The sequence below is a fragment of the Zingiber officinale genome, chromosome 4A (genome assembly GCF_018446385.1).
Source record: "Zingiber officinale cultivar Zhangliang chromosome 4A, Zo_v1.1, whole genome shotgun sequence".
Lineage (NCBI taxonomy): Eukaryota > Viridiplantae > Streptophyta > Magnoliopsida > Zingiberales > Zingiberaceae > Zingiber > Zingiber officinale.
The window spans coordinates 100,463,058-100,481,613 of record NC_055992.1 but is presented as its reverse complement, the minus strand read 5'-3'; the positions used below and the strand labels follow the sequence as shown (position 1 = coordinate 100,481,613).

Below are 18,556 nucleotides of genomic sequence, written 5' to 3'. Positions count from 1 at the left end.
AGTTTATATCAACATTCCACACAGCTCAACATATAATCAATCCACGTAGTTTAATAAGGAAGAACGATATAAACTCAACGAAGATATAGGTACACATCCTACTCCACTACAACGAAGAAAGCAAATCCACGAAGTAGTGTGAAAATTCGCAGCGGAAAACAAAAGCAGCAAACCCAAAGGTTCGACATAAAGTCCACAATACAAACCCACATTACAAGTATATAAGATGCAAAAGCCAAATATAATCCGACAAAGAAAATCCTCGCGATAATGGGGCTAGCGACTGGAATCTCTCCTGACGGCCTCAACCTGAAATGGTAATAAAAACGGGGTGAGTTCAATGAACTCAGCAGGTAATCCAATAGACATGTACAGCAATATATAACTACCAGTAATATCCTAAGGTACAGTACACTAAACCATAGAGCCTACAGTACAATCTCCTAACAGTACAACCTACGGTACGGTCTCCTAACAGTATAACAGATATGCATAGCTGAAATAAACTGTAATAACCAGCAAAAGGCATAAAGTACAGTCTATAGCAAGAATGATAAGAAAATGCATAACTGAAATAAACTGTGCTCACCTGCGAGGCTTGGGCAACTGACTGTCAACATACAGAGATAAAAGTAGTCAGAGCAAAAGCATGTATCCTGTATGCATGTCAATCATATGCAATCACCAAAATGCATCAATCATAACGAATGCAATCCGTGCATATGATGCAATATGACATGGTCACCCCTGTCAACCAGTCAGCCATCTCACACACAATGGTGAGACCGAGTGGGTAGGGCTGTGACACCGTGCACTCTGCCGTCACTACCCAGTGGACGGGATCTTGTCGGAGTACACCTATCCTCCTACCTCAAACATAGTGAGGGAGCGCAATGCTCTCAACTCCCTGATGACGGGGAGGGATCCGGCTGCAACCCCGTGTATCGTGCTACCCATGAGCACCCCAGCGGTGCACCACCGAGCAACCTACCATACACACCCGAGTGTTGTGCCACTACCCATGCAGTGAAACACGTTGTGTGCAGGCCTATGTAGCCGGCCGACGAGCTCAACAATAATGGAGTCGTCAATCGCCCAGCATGCAATCATGCAGGATGGTGCATGATGCTACAGTATGTCATACCTGAACATAGCCTCCTCCATATATGTGTGTGCCCAAAAGGTAAACGCATATATATAACCATGATATAAACAGCATAATCCAAAGACATCACATATAACAATGATGTAAGTATCATGAATCCAAGAGCATGTATCACACATGTAAAGCAACTAATCCAGTAGAGTAGCGCACTATAGATATGCATCTCTATGAACAGATATATACATGGCAAGAGATAAGTATCCAATCCTGAAGTAAAGCAACTAGCAGATGAAGCATGCGATAGGTATCAACTAGCTAAGACCAGGGAAGAAAATAATCTACTATCTGCCACTGGTAAGTATATATAAGCTACACATATCATAAGACATTATCAAAAGATAAGTCAAAGGGTACCCGCCTCAAATAGATGGTACAATCCAAATCCGAAGTCGAGACGCCCGTCTCGAATCAGAGTCCTGTGTCAAACAACATATATATTTTATTTAGCTAAATTCAAATGAAATAGCTAAATAAAATTCCTAAAACTAAATTAGGGCAAAACCCTAATCACCACAATCACAACTTACCAATTTAAATCTAATGGTCGATTAGGGTTAGTTACCTAATCCCTAATCACCAATTAGATTAGAAATCCAACGGTTGATTAGGGTTAATTACCCTAACCCTAACTATTTCATTGGATTTATTCTACACAATTACATCTACGCAATTTAACAACTAATTACAACATGTATCAAAATCCCTCCACATAAATAACTAAGTAAAACCCTAATTCCAATCTAGAACAAGATCATCTAGAATTCAAATCACACCATGATCTACAACTAAGATCGAAAATCCTTACACCATACCTCAAGCTCACAGCCCCTGTTGATGTTGGATCAAGAACACCACAGCACCCAATTCTAAATCCACAGAAACAGGACAGCTCACAGCCTACTGATCCTCTCTGCTGGGTTTACTTCACAATCCAGAACTTCACCTCACTGGTAGATTCATTTGGATCAAATAGTAGATCAAACCATGGAAATCAAAGATCACACACCCTAATCTTACCTTAATCGTGACCTTAATCAGCAGCAAGGAAGATAAGGTCCAAGATCCCTATCGCTCACCTCCAGAACACAACCTCCCTGCTGGATTTCTCCCCTACCATTCGGATCAAGATAACATCAAGAAGTGGATATTCCAAATTCAAGTAACAACCTAATTAATAATCTAACCTTACCTTAAGCGTACTAATCTGTTGCCAAGGATGTGGTGGCCGGAATCAATCAAAGAGAAGACTGATCAATCACAAGATTGGAGATCACAGATCACACAATAAACCTTCAAGCCTCTGCTCGACAACTCGATTGATCCCATCATCTTCAACCGAAACCTAAACCAACCACAAGAAGATGACCAATCCGATCAGGGAAAGAATCCGGCACAAAAGAGTCAATTCCAAAAGAAGAACCCTAATCTAGCTAAACCCTTGAATCAACAAGTGTCCAGTGATGAATCAAGAGGCAAATCGGGAAGAGGGGTTTTCGGTTAAGGCTAGCTTACCCACGCCGGCGATCGAGTGGCACAAATCCGGACTAGGGCACCTCTCCAAGCTTCGCAGATAGATCTACACCGGCGATCGTCGGCGTCGACTCGTCCACGCTCGGCGTCGGTTCGTCCCCGTGAGTGTCTTCAGAAAGATTAGAGCGAGGAGGAGGAGGCTTCGGCTGGATCTGGGCTTACTAGGCGTCGATGCCGGCCGAAGGAGATCACCGGAGCTCTCGGCTTGCTTCGGCGTCGCCCGTCCGCGAGAGAACAGAGAGAGGAAGAGGAAGAGGGGAGATCGGGGAAGGCAAGTAGGGATCGGCGGTTTTGGGGGAAAAGAAATAAGGAAAAAGGAATTATATAAATAACCATTTCCTCATTTAAACGGGTATCCCAACTCGGCTTTATCCGTACCCGAAACTAATCCCCGCAAAACCCGTCGTACGAGCTCCGGAAAATTCCCAGAAAATTTCTAAAAATTTCGGAAAAATTTTATAAGGCTATTTCTGCAATAACCCTATTTATTTAAATTTTCCGAGATCTCACATCCTCCCCTACTAATAAAAATTTGGTCCCCAAATTTCGCTATAACTAACAGCAAACACTAAAATATAACCAAACCGTATAAATGCTGAAAAGAAACTCTAACCCACATACCTCAAGTAGAAAGATGGGGTATCGAGCTCGGATCGTATCCTCCAGCTCCCACGTAGCCTCCTCGTCGAATGATCTGTCATCGACTTTAACGATCAGGACAGTCTTGTTTGGCGCTCTCACGGTCCGAATCCGAACCTCCTCGTAAGTAACATCAGTCTGAATAGAACAGATATATCCGATGTACATGTGCCGGATCGGATACGTATCTCCTCGGCATAGATACATGGAATACATCATGAATGCCAACTAGAGATGGTGGTAGCGCCAGACGGTAGGCTACTGCCCCAATCCTCTCCAAGATCCGGAATGGTCCAATATATCGGGAGATAGCTTACCTCGGAGACCAAATCTCTTCACCCCTTTCGTGGGTGAAACCCTAAAAATACGTGATCACCAATGGAGTACTGGGGTCTCCGTCTCGATCGGCATAACTCTTCGGTCTGGGCCTCGACATCCTCCGTCGATAGTGCGAACCGACTCGCATCTTGAGCTCTCGAGGTCCTACTAATCGAGCCTCCCAACCTCTTCCCGGAGGATGGGTGTCCGACAAGGCCTACCATACAACGCCTCAACGGTGCCATCTGGATAGCCGAATGATAGCCGTTGTTGTAGGCGAACTCCACTAATGGCGGTGGTCCTCCCAGCGCCTCCAAGTCCATGACACAAGACCTCGGCAAGTCCTCCAATGTCTCGCTCCGCCTGTCCATCCGTCTGCGGATGGAATGCCGTACTGAAACGAAGCAGTGTGCCCAAGGCCTGCTGCAGAATCGGGACGTGAACCGTGGGTCTCTATGATATAATGCTCAACGGAACTCCATGCAATCGATAATCTCTCGACAAGATAACTCTGCTAATCGATCCGAGGAATCCGTCTTCCGGATCGCTAAAAAGTGCGGATTTGGTTAATCGGTCACGATTACCCAAATCGCATCATGGCCTCGTCGAGTCCTAGGCAATCCTACCACGAAGTCCATAGTAATATGCTCCCACCCACACTGGAATAGGGATCCTCTGCGATAAACGGCGGTCTCGGTGCTCGGCCTTCACTGGCGGCGGATAAGACATCTAGCAACAAACTCCGTGATGTCCTTTTTCATACCGTTCCACCAATAGGAACGCCTCAAATCCGATACATACGGGTCCCGCCTGGTGGATAGCAAATCTAGAGCGATGAGCCTCAAGTAACTCCTCCATGACCGGGTGAGTCGAGGTACACATAATCTACCTCGGAAATAAACAATACCCTCGTCATCTCGTAAACTCGGTCTCTTGTCCGGAAGCTATCTGCTAATGAGCGTAAATCTTGATCTCGGCACGGGCCTCTCGAATCCTCATCCCGATCGACGATGAGCAACCATAGTAACAAGAATACCTGCTCTGTCATCCCCGCTCCTCAAGGCCCAACTCGAGAATCCTCGAATCAAGTCCGTGATCAAACTTGTTGACAAGCTAAAGTCCCTCTGGACTTCCTGCTCAGTGCATCAGCAACCACATTAGCTTTACCCGGATGGTAGCTAATAGTACAATCATAATCCTTCAGGAACTCCATCCATCTCCTCTGTCGGAGATTGAGTTCCTTCTGTGTAAAAATATATTTGAGACTCTTATGATCAGTAAGAATCTCAAAAGTAATACCATAAAGATGATGTCGCCAAATCTTCAAAGCAAAGATAATAGCAGCTAGCTCTAAATCATGTATTGGGTAGTTCTTCTCATGCTTCTTCAACTGACGAGAAGCATAGGAGACTACCCTACCGTGCTGCATCAAAACAGCGCCCAAGCCCTGAAGAGATGCGTCTGTGTAAAGTATGAATCCGTCATCACCAGAAGGTAAAACCAGAACTGGTGCTGATACTAATCTCCGCTTCAGCTCCTGGAAGCTGGTCTCACAAGCCTCTGACCACGTGAACTTCACGCCTTTCCTAGTCAGACGTGTCAACGGCATAGCAATGCTGGAGAAACCCTCAACGAATCGTCGGTAATATCCAGCCAAGCCCAAGAAACTACGGATCTCCTGGACTGACTTCGGCTGCTCCCAGCTAGTGATAGCCTCGATCTTCTGAGGATCCACAGAAATACCTCGGCTAGACACCACGTGTCCTAGAAAGCCAACTGAGGGAAGCCAAAATGCACACTTGCTGAACTTCGCATACAGATGATGTCGTCGAAGAGTCTCCAAGACTATGCGAAGATGCTGCGCGTGCTCCTCCTCGGAACGCGAATAGATCAATATATCATCGATAAACACAATAACAAACTGATCTAGGTACTCCAAAAAGATACGGTTCATCAGATCCATAAATACTGCAGGAGCATTGGTAAGCCCAAATGGCATTACCAAAAACTCATAATGTCCGTATCTGGTGAGGAATGCTGTCTTCTGAATATCATAATCTCTGACTCTCAGCTGATGATATCCAGACCGCAGATCAATCTTGGAATACACTGATGTATCTCTAAGCTGATCAAATAAATCCTCAATCCGTGGCAAGGGGTACTTATTTCTGATAGTCACTGCATTCAGCTGTCTGTAATCAATGCACAACCTCAGAGTACCATCCTTCTTCTTGACGAATAGTACAGGAGAGCACTAAGGCGGGATACCGTGGGGTTCTCCACAAGGACACCAGAATGCTCCTGCTCGTGCATGCCATATGCAGTTGTTGCAGGAGGAGCTGCCCCCTGCTGACGATGCGAAGATTGGGCTTTCGACCCGCCTCGCTGAGTCCCGGACTGACCAAACTGTCCTCCCGGAACAGAAACTCCGGAAGCTACATGCTGAGCCTTCAGCGAACAGCCTCGGCTCAAATGTCCAGGCAGTTTGCAATAATAGCAAATTGACTGTCCCAGAGCACATGCAGAGATGATGTGATCTCGAGACCCGCATTGGATGCAGTGAGAGTCACCGGTGGACTGTTTCCGGTTCTGCTAAGAAGACCGGGAACGTCCTGATGAAGATCGTCCGGACTTCTGGGGTCGACTAGATGACCCAGAAGTACTCTGACCCGTCTGTGTGCGACTGCTCTGCTGCTGTCCAGTTGTCTGTGGCTGCTGGATTTGTCCGGAAGTCCGATCAGTCTGCTTCCTCTATTTGTCCGCATTTACTCTCTGATGAGCTAACTCAATCATAAGAGTTCTACCAGTGCCTCTATGTATGATGAACTACCAAACCGGCAATCTTCACCTGAAGATGCCCGTCTAGTCCCTGGACAAACTGAAGCATACGAGATCTATCCTTGACAACTAACTCAGGACAGAATCTGGCATTATTCTACCGAAGACTCAGAAAATCACCGACGTGTCATCCGACACGCCCGGGGAAAATATTGACTCTCGAATGTCTCCCTAAATCTCGCCCATGTAATATGTTGCTCGCCTATAATCGAGCGCTGCGTGTCCCACCAGATCTCCGCCCCGTCTCGTAAGTGGTAAGCAGCCAGCTCGGCCTTCTCCCACTCGGAGCGAGCCATGTAAAGAATGTCCGCTCCATAGACTCTATCCAAGATTGAGCCACGCTCGGATCCTCCCGCGAAATAGCGTGAATTGGCTTTTCACCAACTCCGCTAAGATCCGTGCCAGTGCCGCAACCATATTCGTAGATATTGCTACGGGATGGACAGAACCACCGGAGCCGATCCTATGGGTTGGAGGAGGTACCACTGGTGCTGCCACATAAACATGGTAGGAACCACTAGTGGAACTACAGGTAGGCATAAGTAGGGACGACTAAAGGTACGATGGGCGATCGTAAGAAGTAACTCTCTGTCTGGGGTGCCGATGCAGAACCGACGGTATCACGGGTAGCAGACACGGCTAGAGGGGTGCCGGGTATCTGCAGTACTACTGTGGGGAGGTGCCGATCTGCGATGGTGGTACCACTGGTGGTACAGGTAGGTACCTCGGAGCTATCGGGTCCGATAAGCACCGTGCCACAATGACACGAAGTGCGGCGGTCGGGGCTCAACCCTACAGACTCTCTCAAGACTCGTCTCGGGAGAATCTACCGCCTCTTCGTGGTCGCCCACGTCTTGCAGACACGTGTAGGTGGCATATCCAAAGAAAATGTTACTGTCACTATTGTATAAGAACTGAAAAATTACCTAAATTACCTATTTGCCGTCTGGAGATATCCTGTCGCTGCTTAGCCCCAAATAGAACCAATAAAACCGCGTCAAAATACCTCGAAATTCCGAAACGAGTAAGTCGACGAAAATCCATACAAATCCAAAATACCGAGAAATGCTCACGAAAATAAGCCTCGTAAATCCGAAACCCGACAAGTAGGTATCGCAAAACTCGTACGAACTAGGATCAGATAGGCTCTGATACCAAAAATTGGTATCAGATAAAATCCCGAAAATCCAGATACGCTAACAAACTCCAAGACACAAAAATCCGGAATCGGAGCCTAGCTCTGATACCAAATAAATTGGTATCAGATAAACCTCGAAAATCCAAAACGAAGAGCAAGTATCGTGAACCTCGCTCTGATACCAAAAATTGTCACGCCCCCCAGGTAGTCCCTGTCCGAAGAAATTTCGGCAGCATCTCCCCTGTACGGCGGACAATATGAATCTCAGTATACATATATCTATACCTCGGCCACACTCAACACAAATAAGAAACCAACCACGCAGTTTATATCAACATTCCACACAGCTCAACATATAATCAATCCACGTAGTTTAATAAGGAAGAACGATATAAACTCAACGAAGATATAGGTACACATCCTACTCCACTACAACGAAGAAAGCAAATCCACGAAGTAGTGTGAAAATTCGCAGCGGAAAACAAAAGCAGCAAACCCAAAGGTTCGACACAAAGTCCACAATACAAACCCACATTACAAGTATATAAGATGCAAAAGCCAAATATAATCCGACAAAGAAAATCCTCGCGATAATGGGGCTAGCGACTGGAATCTCTCCTGACGGCCTCAACCTGAAATGGTAATAAAAACGGGGTGAGTTCAATGAACTCAGCAGGTAATCCAATAGACATGTACAGCAATATATAACTACCAGTAATATCCTAAGGTACAGTACACTAAACCATAGAGCCTACAGTACAATCTCCTAACAGTACAACCTACGGTACGGTCTCCTAACAGTATAACAGATATGCATAGCTGAAATAAACTGTAATAACCAGCAAAAGGCATAAAGTACAGTCTATAGCAAGAATGATAAGAAAATGCATAACTGAAATAAACTGTGCTCACCTGCGAGGCTTGAGCAACTGACTGTCAACATACAGAGATAAAAGTAGTCAGAGCAAAAGCATGTATCCTGTATGCATGTCAATCATATGCAATCACCAAAATGCATCAATCATAACGAATGCAATCCGTGCATATGATGCAATATGACATGGTCACCCATCACCATCTCACACACAATGGTGAGACCGAGTGGGTAGGGACACCGTGCACTCTGCCGTCACTACCCCGATGAGTGACCGAGTGGACGGGATCTTGTCGAGTACACCTATCCTCCTACCTCAAACATAGTGAGGGAGCGAAATGCTCTCAACTCCCGGTACGCGATGACGGGGAGGGATCCCTGACGTGTTACCCATGAGCACCCCGGCGGTGCACCACCGAGCAACCCGCCATACACACCCCAAGTGCCGTGCCACTACCCATGCAGTGAAACACGTTGTGTGCGGGCCTATGTAGCCGACGAGCTCAACAATAATGGAGTCGTCAATCGCCAGATGCAATCATGCAGATGGTGCATGATGCTACAGTATGTCATACCCGAACATAGCCTCCTCCATATATGTGTGTGCCAAAACGCATATATATAACCATGATATAAACAGCATAATCCAAAGACATCACATATAACAATGATGTAAGTATCATGAATCCAAGAGCATGTATCACACATGTAAAGCAACTAATCCAGTAGAGTAGCGCACTATAGATATGCATCTCTATGAACAGATATATACATGGCAAGAGATAAGTATCCAATCCTGAAGTAAAGCAACTAGCAGATGAAGCATGCGATAGGTATCAACTAGCTAAGACCAGGGAAGAAAATAATCTACTATCTGCCACTGGTAAGTATATATAAGCTACACATATCATAAGACATTATCAAAAGATAAGTCAAAGGGTACCCGCCTCAAATAGATGGTACAATCCAAATCCGAAGTCGAGACGCCCGTCTCGAATCAGAGTCCTGTGTCAAACAACATATATATTTTATTTAGCTAAATTCAAATGAAATAGCTAAATAAAATTCCTAAAAACTAAATTAGGGCAAAACCCTAATCACCACAATCACAACTTACCAATTTAAATCTAATGGTCGATTAGGGTTAGTTACCTAATCCCTAATCACCAATTAGATTAGAAATCCAACGGTTGATTAGGGTTAATTACCCTAACCCTAACTATTTCATTGGATTTATTCTACACAATTACATCTACGCAATTTAACAACTAATTACAACATGTATCAAAATCCCTCCACATAAATAACTAAGTAAAACCCTAATTCCAATCTAGAACAAGATCATCTAGAATTCAAATCACACCATGATCTACAACTAAGATCGAAAATCCTTACACCATACCTCAAGCTCACAGCCCCTGTTGATGTTGGATCAAGAACACCACAGCACCCAATTCTAAATCCACAGAAACAGGACAGCTCACAGCCTACTGATCCTCTCTGCTGGGTTTACTTCACAATCCAGAACTTCACCTCACTGGTAGATTCATTTGGATCAAATAGTAGATCAAACCATGGAAATCAAAGATCACACACCCTAATCTTACCTTAATCGTGACCTTAATCAGCAGCAAGGAAGATAAGGTCCAAGATCCCTATCGCTCACCTCCAGAACACAACCTCCCTGCTGGATTTCTCCCCTACCATTCGGATCAAGATAACATCAAGAAGTGGATATTCCAAATTCAAGTAACAACCTAATTAATAATCTAACCTTACCTTAAGCGTACTAATCTGTTGCCAAGGATGTGGTGGCCGGAATCAATCAAAGAGAAGACTGATCAATCACAAGATTGGAGATCACAGATCACACAATAAACCTTCAAGCCTCTGCTCGACAACTCGATTGATCCCATCATCTTCAACCGAAACCTAAACCAACCACAAGAAGATGACCAATCCGATCAGGGAAAGAATCCAGCACAAAAAGAGTCAATTCCAAAAGAAGAACCCTAATCTAGCTAAACCCTTGAATCAACAAGTGTCCAGTGATGAATCAAGAGGCAAATCGGGAAGAGGGGTTTTCGGTTAAGGCTAGCTTACCCACGCCGGCGATCGAGTGGCACAAATCCGGACTAGGGCACCTCTCCAAGCTTCGCAGATAGATCTACACCGGCGATCGTCGGCGTCGACTCGTCCACGCTCGGCGTCGGTTCGTCCCCGTGAGTGTCTTCAGAAAGATTAGAGCGAGGAGGAGGAGGCTTCGGCTGGATCTGGGCTTACTAGGCGTCGATGCCGGCCGAAGGAGATCACCGGAGCTCTCGGCTTGCTTCGGCGTCGCCCGTCCGCGAGAGAACAGAGAGAGGAAGAGGAAGAGGGGAGATCGGGGAAGGCAAGTAGGGATCGGCAGTTTTGGGGGAAAAGAAATAAGGAAAAAGGAATTATATAAATAACCATTTCCTCATTTAAACGGGTATCCCAACTCGGCTTTATCCGTACCCGAAACTAATCCCCGTAAAACCCGTCGTACGAGCTCCGGAAAATTCCCAGAAAATTTCAAAAAATTTCGGAAAAATTTTATAAGGCTATTTCTGCAATAACCCTATTTATTTAAATTTTCCGAGATCTCACAATTTATGTTTAGTATAGCATGCTTAGAGAATTCAGATTCGTTTTCCTTAATTTATGTTTGGTACAACATGCTTAGAGAATTCAGATTCGTTTTCCTTGATTTATGTTTAGTACAACATGCTTAGAGAGTTCAGACTTACTTTCCTTGATTTATGTTTATTGTAGCATGCTTAGAGAGTTCAGACTTACTTTCCTTGATTTATGTTTATTGTAGCATGCTTAGAGAGTTCAGATTTGTTTTCCTTTAATTAGTTAGAATGATTTAGCTTTTTCCTTGCTACTTAAAAAGGCAAGAACAACTCTTTAATTAGTTAGAATGGTTTATTATTTTCCTTGCTACTCAAAAAGGCAAGAACAACCCTTTAATTAGTTAGAATGGTTTAGCATTTTCCTTGCAACTCAAAGGGCAAGAACAACCCTTATTTAGTTAGAAGGGCAGCCTTTATTTAAAGTATGCAGTATTAGAATAGCATGAGCCGTATTAGTTTTTAATTTTGGTTCATTCGCAGATTTTTAATGATTCACGTGTGCAGATTTTTGTTATTCACATGTGCAGATTTTTAGTATTCATATGAACAGATTTTAGCATATAGTAGCATGCTGATTTTTGTTTTCCTTTGCTTTAAGATGTGCATGAACAGATTATAACATATAGTAGTATGCTGATTTTTGTTTCCCTTTGCTTTAAGATATGCATGAACAGATTTTAGCATATACATGTATGCACATAGCATTTAGTTTGGACTTTCCTTGCTATAATGAGCAGCTATAAATAAGAAAAAGACCAAGGTCTAGTTAAAAAGAGATAACAAGTAAATTAAAGTAAGAGACTAGTACCCGACTTCCGAGGTTGTCGTTAAACAAATCTAGGTGACCGTTTCTGAGGTCTCGACCCTGGTAAGACCGAGGTCTTTACCCTGTGGGACTACAACAGTCTCTATTAGGGAGCGCACATAAGATGGTACTAAGCCTGGGCCCAAAGAAAAGAAGAAGAAAGAAAAAGAAGAAGAAAGAAAAGTAAAAGTAAAAGAAATTAAAAGATTAATTTCAAGTATAAAGCTATAAGTAAATGAAACAAGTATTATTTCTTTAGAATCAACAGAAGTTTAGTTTCTTTATTTATAAGCATACAACATTTGTTTCATTACTTTCTTATCAGTTTAGTGAGCATATTTAGTATTATTTCCAGTATTCAGCTTTATTCTTGTATATCATGAGTATGCAGTTTATTTGAGTACTTTGCTATTAGATGAGCATGAGTAGATTTCTTTTAGCATTTCAGTTTTAGTATCGTTTGCATTTTTATGCACTTCGAGTTTTTGTGAGATAGTATAGTATTTACTAAGTGTTTCACTTATAGATCTATTTTTCCTCCTACTGCAGATAAAGGAAAAGCTAAAATATGAAAGGAAGGCGACAAGGTGGTGGTGATGAAGGTGTGTGATGACTGGACTATGGAGAGATCCAGAGTTTGCTGGTAAATTGTCAAGACTCTTCTGTTTAGAGTTCTTTTAGTTTTTTTAAATATTATTATGAGTTGAGATTGCAATTAAGTTTATTCCGCACTTGTAGTTGGGTCCTATTGTTGGAGTGATATAGTTGTTTGCTATTGCTAGAGTAGTTTCCTTCTTCTTATTGTGTTATTATACTGCGTGGTTATGAAAAAAGTATGTTCTGGCCGCCTGTGGCTGTGTATATAGTGTCTGTATGATTGATTTGGTCATCGGTACAGGGGAGACTCTGCCGAAATTTTTCGGTAGGACTTCCTCTGGGGCCGTGATAAACCTAAGTGTTGCTATAATAGCACAAGTAATACTAGTGAGTAGAGTAATAGTTAGGTAACGGTCACCCTTAGAGAGTAGTAGTAAGAAGGGTGGTCGTTACAGCCATTATCAAAACACGAGTTCGATCGTTGGATGCTTCCTGCATCAATAGGTCACTTGATCCATGTCACTCATCTCTTCATCAATTAAATCAAATGATCAGATCTTCATCCATCTCCCTCACAAAGATGGATAGCTCAGATTGAATGAGAGGAAAAAAACCCTATTTCCCTTTAAAACCTTTGCAGATGCACAGTGCAAAGTTAGCTCGGGACATTTTCTTTCTCTTGTTACTGTACGCGTCTTCCTCATCAAATCCTTGACGGCCCCAAGCTCCTCTTATGCAATCCGCTTCAATCTAGCGACGACAACATCTTCGATGACTCCTGTGAACGACGACCTCATCTTAGTGTCTCCCCCTAGCGGAGTGGTTCTATGCTGGCAACGACGACGAGTACCCTTTTCACTCAATATTTTTAGCGGACAGTGGCGACATGGATCTAGGGTTTTCTTGATGGTGGAGTGTTCTGTTGGTCCCTTTGGAGGCCGGCAAGAGGGGAGGGGTGAATTGCCCTACAAATTAAAACACGAACCTTTCTCGGATTTCAACTATATAATGAACACTTGTAATAAATAAATAAAAGAGACTAAGTAAAGAAAAACAGACACCAGAGTTTTACTTGGTTTGCAATCAGGGGATTGCTAATCCAAGGAATATAAGCGCACTATCTGATTCTCCTATTACAGCGTTGAGCGTACAAGAAGAAAAGTAAAGCACACGTAGTTGATTACAAGTTCGTTGTTCCGATTAATTGATTCCGGACCAAGGCTATATTTATAGCCTTGGTCGGGCGCCTGGAGGGTTCCGGGACTGGGATAAAATTTATCCCCAACGTTCAGATCGAGTTTGACTCGATCTGGTCAACTTCGGTCCGGGGCGCCCCGGACCCCAAAAGTCAACTCTAGTTGACTTTTTCCGTCTGGTCGCTCCGCTTCGGTTCAGCTCGTCTCGGTCCGGGTTTTCTGTTCCGGCTCCACTAGCTTGGGTGATCTCGGCCATCCGGAATAGGGCTCACCCGAACCCATGTTCCGGCCTTCTCCTCGAGCAGCCTTCCTTCCCGGTTTCTCGTCCCTCGAACGCCGCGCACGTTCTTCTCGTCCACCGGTGTACTCTTCCACGGACACCTCGTCCCTTGGACGCACCGAGCCCGTCGGCTCTCTCCCGTGCCGTCCTTCTCGCTAGCCGCGTCTTCCGCTCGACTTCCTGTGTTCCTAAGTTCCTGCACACTTAGACACGAGGGTTAAACAACGCAGGACCTAGCTTAACTTGTTTGATCACATCAAAACACCTCGGGGTTCCAACAATCTCCCCCTTTTTGATGTGAGCAACCCAAGTTAAGCTAGGGAAAAACAGATGCAATAAAAATAATTTATTTGCAATTAAGTCCAAAGATATTTCATAAAAAAAGTTTATATACCTCCCCCTAGACTTAACATTCTTCTCCCCCTTTGATCACATTAAAAATAGGGGTTCTTTAAACAAGTCTAAGGTAAAAAAATTTTAAGTGAATTTTCATAAAAAATTTCTAAGGCAATTAATATCAATTTCCAAGGCAATATTCAAAAAAAATTTTAAGTTATTTTTCATAAAAGATTTCGAAGGCTATTTTCAAAGGAGAATGTCTAAGACAATATTCATAGAAAAATTCCTAAGTTAATTAAAAAAATATCTAAGTCAAATTTTTTTTTAAAAAAAATTTAAGTCAATTTCTAAAAAGAATTTAAATTAATTGTTAGAGAATTTCTAAGTTAATAATTTTCAGAAATTTTCTAAGTTGAAAAAAAATTAATTTCCAAAAAAAAATTTTTTTTTTTTAATCTAAATCAATTTTAAATATTTTCTTACACAAATTGAATAACTCTTTTAAAGCATTAGGTAAATTAAATTAATGCTTTTTCAGTTAGTCAATTAAACTTTTCATTTCGATACTTGGCTTCCAGGTCGTGGCGAGGCACTAGGCCTTCTTGGTTATTGGAGCAACAACCACTTCCTTAGACAAAGCCTCATAATGAAATTAGTCGTTTAATTTACTTGCTGAAAAATGCTAAGTCTAATTTTAAATTAAGCAAGTTTTTGGAACCCAGTAGAGGTTCCTACCTACAGGATTAACCAAGTATTTCCTAGGTACATAGATTTTTGATATATTTCTAATTTGACTTTGATGAAATCTATAATACCAATTTAAACCTCTATAATTTCTAAAAGTAGAAATATTTGAACTTTTATATTTTTTTCAATCTTTCTATTTCTTCTTTTAGTTTTTCATTTTCAGTTTTCAATTTATCAAAATCCTCTATAAGACATGATTTTACTAAAATTCTTTTTGTTTCCAAAATTTCATTTTTTAATTTGATATTTCCATTTTTTAATTTATACATGGATTTAGTCATTGTCTTAATGCCAGAATAAAGTTGATCAGGGGGTAAGAGGCATACCTCACTTACCATGTCGGACTTGAAACCTGAATCTCCCCCTGCTTCACTGCTTTCATCCGAGGTCGCTCCCCCTTCATCGATGCTAGGTTCTGATATACTTTGTCTATCGTAGCTTTCCATTAGTGCTATCCCGGCATATTCTTGAGCTTCTGATTCGGATGAAGAAGTGTCGTCCCAAGTTGCTTTTAGGTTGTGTTTCTTGGGAGACTTCCTTTTGGCCTTTTTGAGTTCTGGGCAGTCTTCTCTTAGGTGTCCCTCCTTCTGACACTGGTAGCACCGTACCTTTCTTCTACCTTTTTGATTCTTTTGATTCTGCATTTTAAATTTATTAGATCTAAAAACTTTTTAAAGTTTCTTACCATGTACGCTTCTTGATCGTCTTCGGATTCTGACTCGGGTTCATCCTTGTTGGTTGCGTTCAGCGCCATAGTCTGGGTTGTGTCCTTTGATATCTCTGCATATCTAGTTTCGTGTAATTCAAGTGTAGAAAACAACTCTTCTAAAGTACTTACCTCCAAGTCTTTTGAGATGTAGTAAGCATCGACGATTGATGTCCACTCCGGAGTTCTTGGAAACGCGTTGAGTGCGTAGCGTATAGTGTCCCGGTTTGTCACCTTTTCACCAAGGTTTTCGAGACCAGTAACTAGTTCTTTTACCTTTGCATGTAGACTGGCTACTTTCTCACCTTTCTCCAGATGGATGTTCATCAGTTTGTTGCGGAGGATGTCCCTTCTAGCGAGCTTTGCTTCGGACGTGCCTTCGTGGAGTTCCAAGAACTTCTCCCAAAGTTCTTTAGCAGATAAATAGTTTCCGATGCGGTTGACCTCTTGAGGCGGTAACACGCTCAGCAGGTGATGTTCCGCACGGCTGTTTGCTACTGACTCATTCTGCTCCTTCTTTGTCCAATCGCTCTCTTCTTTTTCTTTTCCATCTTTATCTACTGGAGCTATAAAACCATATTTCATAATAAACTGAATTTCAAAATCTGTTTTTAGGAATACCTCCATACGACGCTTCCAATCTGCGAAGTTCCCCTCGAATTTTGGTGGGACGATGCTTGGTCCGGCCATCTTGTTGCTTCGATCGGCGGTTAGTCCTCCTGAAGCACTTGGCTCGCAGGAGGGGAGGGGTGAATTGCCCTACAAATTAAAACACGAACCTTTCTCGGATTTCAACTATATAATGAACACTTGTAATAAATAAATAAAAGAGACTAAGTAAAGAAAAACAGACACCAGAGTTTTACTTGGTTTGCAATCAGGGGATTGCTAATCCAAGGAATGTAAGCGCACTATCTGATTCTCCTCTGGGCGGAGTAGCCTCTTACAGCGTTGAACGTACAAGAAGAAAAGTAAAGCACACAGAAGTTGATTACAAGTTCGTCGTTCTGATTAATTGATTTGCTTCTGGACCAAGGCTATATTTATAGCCTTGGTCGGGGCGCCTGGAAGGGTTCCGGGCGCCCTAGGGGGGATAAAATTTATCCCCAAACGTTCAGATCGAGTTTGACTCGATCTGGTCAAAAACTTCATTCCGGGCGCCCCGGAGGGGTCCGGGCGCCCCGGATGGTTCCGGGCGCCCCGGACCCCAAAAGTCAACTCTAGTTGACTTTTTCCGTCCGGTCGCTCCGCTTCGGTTCAGCTCGTCTCGGTCCGGGTTTTCTGTTCCGGCTCCACTAGCTTGGGTGATCTCGGCCATCCGGAATAGGGCTCACCCGAACCCATGTTCCGGCCTTCTCCTCGAGCAGCCTTCCTTCCCGGTTTCTCGTCCCTCGAACGCCGCGCACGTTCTTCTCGTCCACCGGTGTACTCTTCCACGGACACCTCGTCCCTTGGACGCATCGAGCCCGTCGGCTCTCTCCCGTGCCGTCCTTCTCGCTAGCCGCGTCTTCCGCTCGACTTCCTGTGTTCCTAAGTTCCTGCACACTTAGACACGAGGGTTAAACAACGCAGGACCTATCTTAACTTGTTTGATCACATCAAAACACCTCGGGGTTCCAACATGTTCTTCTCTGGTAAGGTACCCATCTCCCAACCCTTCCTTAATGGATGTCTTCTGTGGATGGCATTGCGAAAGCAGAAGATTCTAAGGGGAAGCCGATTGTTTTCTCTTCTTCTCTAGTGAGTTTCTCCTTCCATCACTGAGTAGCATCGTGGACTTCCCGCGGATGACATTGCGAAGGTGGGCATAACTCCAGCAACCTCAGTGGGTGCATTCATTTCCGACAGAAGCGAACTACATCTTAGTGTGTCCAATTCCGGCAGAAATTCTTCCTATGTTGTCATTGGAATTCTGTTTTGGTTGCTGCATTGTTTCCTTATCGATTTAAGCATTCAACTTGGTGTGATGTGTGCTATGGGAGTTGTAGATCAAAGGATTAGTTGTTGAGTTGCAGTCCACCGACTTTAGCATTCAGATCCAGGTCTCGGTGTAATGACAAGGGTAGTCGATTGGAGTTGATTGCGGAAGAGGGTTTGGTTAACTTAGGTGGCATTTGGTTCTCTCCTAGGAATCAGAATGAGAATGAGTATCATAGTATTGTGGAATAGAAATGGGTATGAGCTTGGGTATCATTCCTAAAAATAATGTTTGGTTAGTTGAATATTTTCAATCGGAATGAACTTACATTTCCTTTTTTACCCTTATAAGAAAATAAGGGAAAAAATTAAATGGAAGATAAAGTTGAATGTGAGAGAAATATATGATGAGAGAGAATGATGAGAGAGAAAGTGTGATGAGAAAAAAATAAAGAGAGAGAAAGTGTAATGCGAGAAAATGAGGAGAGAGAACGTGATAGGAGAGATTGAGAAGAGAAAAAGTATGATGAGAGAGAAAATATGTTGAGAGAGAAAGAGTGATGAGAAAACATGAAGAGAGAGAAAGTGTGATAAGATAAAATGAATTTGCGAAGAGAAAGTATGATAAGAAAATGTGATAATAGAGAAAGTGTGATGGGAAAAAATGAAGAGAGGGAAAGTATGGTGAGAGAAAATGAGGAGAGAGTGTGTGATGGAAGAGAATGAAGAGAGAGAAAGTGTGATGAGAGAAAATATGGAGAAAGAGTATGGTCAGCGAGATTGAAGAGAGAGAAAATATGATGAGAG

The 18,556-nt window shown here is 43.1% G+C and overlaps 2 long non-coding RNA genes across 4 annotated transcripts; both read right to left on the bottom strand.

The window, feature by feature from the left end:
• Nucleotides 1–256: 256 nt before the first annotated feature.
• Nucleotides 257–2,567, bottom strand: LOC121973494. 2 transcript variants are annotated; one of them, XR_006109637.1, is made up of 4 exons: nt 2,355–2,567; nt 2,183–2,275; nt 1,978–2,112; nt 257–309 (listed from the first exon to the last, which is right to left on the bottom strand). It is a non-coding gene; the product is annotated as an uncharacterized LOC121973494 (long non-coding RNA). The 2 variants fall into 2 exon arrangements; XR_006109636.1 differs by lacking the exon at nt 257–309 and adding an exon at nt 1,522–1,581 and having other exon boundaries at nt 2,355–2,566.
• A 5,640-nt stretch (nt 2,568–8,207) lies between these two features.
• On the bottom strand, nt 8,208–10,594 carry LOC121973493. 2 transcript variants are annotated; one of them, XR_006109635.1, is made up of 4 exons: nt 10,282–10,594; nt 10,110–10,202; nt 9,905–10,039; nt 8,208–8,260 (listed from the first exon to the last, which is right to left on the bottom strand). It is a non-coding gene; the product is annotated as an uncharacterized LOC121973493 (long non-coding RNA). The 2 variants fall into 2 exon arrangements; XR_006109634.1 differs by lacking the exon at nt 8,208–8,260 and adding an exon at nt 9,448–9,507.
• Nucleotides 10,595–18,556: the final 7,962 nt, after the last annotated feature.